The 4,517-nt window shown below is 38.4% G+C and overlaps 1 protein-coding gene across 1 annotated transcript in view; it reads left to right on the top strand.

The window, feature by feature from the left end:
* Positions 1 to 4,517, top strand: part of LOC149451275 (ADP-ribose glycohydrolase MACROD2-like) — a 750,194-nt gene that overhangs the window by 348,596 nt on the left and 397,081 nt on the right. The gene's annotated exons all lie outside the window — the stretch shown is intronic.

Below are 4,517 nucleotides of genomic sequence, written 5' to 3'. Positions count from 1 at the left end.
CGATCCTGCAAAATGCATAAAAATATGCACAGGTGTAAACCTGGACTAAATATGGTTCAAAGTCCTTGATTTAATAATTTATTTTGTTTTTGTAGTTTGTATGGTCATATGATCCTGTGTGCTGTTCTAAAGATTACCCTAAATAACAGTTCCTTTCTTATTCATATAAAAGTTCAATAAATTTCTCTTGCTTCCAGTTCTAGAGGATTCCATCAAACATCTTCAACACAATAGCAGAGCAGTTAATGTACAATACTGTACCCAACACTATAATTTAAAGGACACATGTACTGTTGTATGAAGCTTTTAGTTGCTGCGGCCTTGTTCATTGCTATTGAAGAGCTGCACTCTGTTGAAAGGTGGTCACCATGAATAAAGCTCATTCATAGGTACCATACACCTGTTCCAGAAGGGATTATCACCTCCACAAAGGTATAGACAGGAGTCTCTGTTGGGATGACTCTTAAGAACTCATTACTTTTAACAACTCATCCAAGGATAGATCTTTGTGTCGCATCAAGTCTCATTGGTTTTGTTGTGGCCCTACAGCTTTGCTTCACTTACTCTTTGAATGAAATCAACTATTGCCCACAAAAGCTCATAAAACATTATTACATGGCAGAACTGGAATCTAATTATGCACATAAAAAAGTATTTATGGTACAGCTGGTTATTTCTGAAAACCAGTGAAATTTGTATGAATGAATCTTGGATCACTATGTAGTTTATCAATGGCTCCTGTTTGTTTTCTACCACATTTCTTTGTCTTCCAGAGTTGTCATGATGTATTTTTCCGACATCTTTCTGCTTTCTCCACTGCTATTGATCTGCCAGGAAGTTGTCGTTGTTGTGAAAGCAAATTGTAATGCTCATGTCTTTAGCTAAATGTAAAAGAAAAGAAAAGAATTAATATTGGGGACAATATATATTTGGAATATCCAAGGAAATCGGGGATAGCTTGCAGCTACAGGATTTGTGAGAGAACTTTTTTGTGAAAGGCAGATTTGGAAACTCTCTGTTCCCAAAGTTCTACCTCTGTTCCTGTTGCCAATATACTTCATTTCACAGTAATCAAAGGGCACAGTACACTTTGAAATAGTCCATAAAATTTTTACTATTGCATAATCAGAGTATATGATGAAAAAAATGGAGTATAAAGATAAAATAATATGAAAATGGCATGGAAAGGTGATCTTTGGATTCAGATATATAGGTGTAATGCACAGCCCAATGTCTAAGTCAGCAACTATAGCTGGCTGGTGTTTCTTTTGCCTTAATCAGTCCCTGTTCCAGTAAAGCAGCCAGTACTTGATTGACCCCAGGTCTTAGAACACAATGCTATTGTTCCTGACTAGATAGCACTAGGACTGAGCAAATGAGACCAGGAAAGGGTATCTGTAGTCTCGAGGTCAGTCAAGTAGTAGACAGTTTTGTTTGCAGAATTCTGGGAAAGTCTACATTCAGGGCAGGTAGCTAGCAAATTTAGTCAAAAACAGTTCCAAGGTCAGGGCAAGTACCAAACAAGTATTTCAGTAGACAATGCTGGGGTCAGGGGAAAATTGTGAGCAAGTGTAGTTCAGTAAATAATCCAAGGTCAAGTTCAGGTGGAAATTTGAAGAACAATTTGTGAACTAGGCAGGGGTCAGCAATGAGAAATCCATTGACCGAGAACAACCTTCCTGACACAAGAAGGGAGCCAGGAAGTTGATGCTATCACAAGCCCAGAGCCAAAAAAAAAAAAAAAAGAGGAGCTGAAAATATGTGCAAATTTCCATTTAGCAGTAATGGTTGAGCTTAGCGCTGCCATATCCCCTCTTACAGCTTCACTGACCAGTAGGGAGTTTCAGGAGGGGGAGAAGACTAGGCTAAACTTGACCTGTACATGTCCATATTAGCATAAAATGGCATGGCAGCACATTGACTTTGCATTTTTGCTACGCATCCCAACCACAACACTGCCTGCATGGAGTTTGCATGTTCATGCTTGCAGATATGCTTCTTAGGGTTTCCTTTGGGTGGTCCTGTTAACCACCCTCCCCCCTTCACCATACAAAGTCTGTCTCAGCCTGTCTAAAATGGCCATATTATGTGTGTGTATGCTTCTGAGGAAGAGTCCTTCCATAGTAAAGTCTAGTACACACTATCCGTATTTGTTTTTTTTTTGTTTTTTTGTTTTTGTTTTTTTAATGAAGAGCTCGGGAGCAGATCCTGTTCGAACAATCCAATGTTAGTACAGCAATCTCCCTGCTGAGCTCTTGTGTTCTTACAGGGTTATGGTCCACCGCCAAAACACATCAGTCAGCTCTCTCAGCTGATCGTCAGACCTTTTTCAGTCATGCCCCTTTGACAGCTGCATGTCAGCCAGTTTCTATTTAACTGGCCGATACTGTCCGATATTCGGCCCATGTGTATGGGGCTTAAGCTCTTTGAGAGCAGGGTCTGTTGTGAATGTCCAATATATGTATCGTGCTGTGTAAATTGTTGGTGCTATGTAATAATTGGTTGAGCTGCATATATATTTGGCTCTACTGATCATTTTAACGTTTTCTGTTCACTAAAGTAAACTCCTAATTAGGACTTTTATCATTTCATCATATGTTCACTTAAATTGGTTAGATTGTGACAGTTTTTCTCTTCCGTTTTGGTGTTTTATAGCAATGACAAACTTAGTTTGATGAATTTAGTCAATGTTTGGGGATGTCTACATAATCTATTACAACTGGCAGAGCACATTACATTCTGTTTAAACATACATAATTTTTCTTAAACACCAATACAATGAGCACGGTTTTCTGTCTGCACCAGGGACTGCAGCAGTTTTTTTTCCTTTTTACTCCATTCATATCTGCAAATCAATATTTGCCCCCGAGTTCTTGACAAACTCCTATTTACATCAATCACTTTCCAGCAATAATATGGGTAGGTAGGACACATTTGCTTTATTACAGCCATAGTCGTAGCAAAATAATCAATTAATGTACCCAAATGTATTATTTCATAATGAAATTGCAAATGGACATTGATTACAGGGCCCCGCCGCGGACTGAGAAAAACCCATTATATCAGGCCTCGTTAATTATACAGGGCATTGGGCGATCAGATGTAAATTTGGTCATTGTTAAAAGAAAAATGGTTCTCGTGTTTCCTTGCTCTTCGTCATAATCAGAAACTTTTGGACAAACCATTTTCTAGCTTGCATATAATTGATTTGTTTTTCCTCCTTGAAACTTAACTGTGGATTTTATCTTTTTGTTTCAAGCAGAGTTACTTTGGCTTGAACAATTTTCTCCACAATATAGTAACATCCTGACAGAAATCAACAAAGGTTAGTATGCTCAAAGTATGCTCAGGGCAAGGCTCGAGAGTACCTGTTGTTCAGTTAAAGAACAGCTCGAGGTAACAATTAAAGACAACCAACTAACTGCAGGTGCTTTCCAGGAAACCTTGCAACTGTCTGAAGTTGGAAAGTCCATTCTGTTTACTTTAATCAGAGTTCATTGCAGTCCAGGCTTTTGTTATGTGAAATCCTTACATGAACGATGTTATAGTCATTTAATTTTGTGCTGTGCATCTTTCTGAGTCCGAGACAGCAAGGAACTGACAATGGGTCAGATTGAGTCTGGATATTCACGATTGAGCAGTTGGTGGTTCCAGGATGTTATATTACTGGCAGGAGCACGGGACCGGTGAGATGTGTTGGCTGAATTTGAAAGCTTAGGTTTAATTTTTGCCTGAATTGTACCATTAAGGCTCCGTTCACACCTTTGTAGTTTAGTTTCTGTTCGTTTTGCAGTGCTTTTAGCAGTTCGTTTTGCGGTTTTTTTTCTACACGCGGTTTTTACATGTTTTTACCGCATTTTGCATTTTTTGTTCAGTTTTTTGTTTTTTTTGTTAAAGTGGAATCTTTTTTGTTGCTGGGCAGAATAAAAATGTGAAACACGGCAAGAATGTACTACCATGCACTTCAGCAGCTTCTCCATTGAACTCCATTGTAGCAAAAATGCTGCTTTTTGCTTTTAAAAAAAAGTCCCTTACCCTTTCCAAAAATGCAGCAGCTCAAAAAAGCATAGATGTGAACATGTTCCATAGGAAACTATGTTAAATGGAATGTAGTGCGTTTCTACAAAAAGCACAAAAAAAGTAATTGGTGTGAACAGAGCCTAAATGTGATTGCAGTAAACGATTATAAACCGTTTGCACAAAGAAAATGTAGTTTAGAACTTTTGTATTTCTGGTTGGCCACATATCTTTTGACTTTGGAGACCAAACCTATAATCTGGGGACCATTGCAGGCTATGCAGCCATTATACATTAAGCAGTCTGTTAATAAAAACTTTGCCAGATGTGTTCAGCATTCACAAAGGCACATTGAATGATTACTCTATTGTTGATTATCCTCTTTGATTGTCAGCTCATTCTAATGGCCATAACACAGTACAGATACTCCTAACTTGGTGACCTACCTGTTTAGGGACCGCTCAGACTTACGACCTGTTCTCCAATGGATACAGTTCCTT

The sequence above is a fragment of the Staurois parvus genome, unplaced genomic scaffold (genome assembly GCF_062004578.1).
Source record: "Staurois parvus isolate SC_StPar_1 unplaced genomic scaffold, SC_StPar_1.0 ptg000543l, whole genome shotgun sequence".
NCBI classification, from domain to species: Eukaryota; Metazoa; Chordata; class Amphibia; order Anura; family Ranidae; genus Staurois; species Staurois parvus.
Note: the sequence above shows the minus strand (reverse complement) of the source record. Positions and strands in the feature narration are given on the sequence as shown.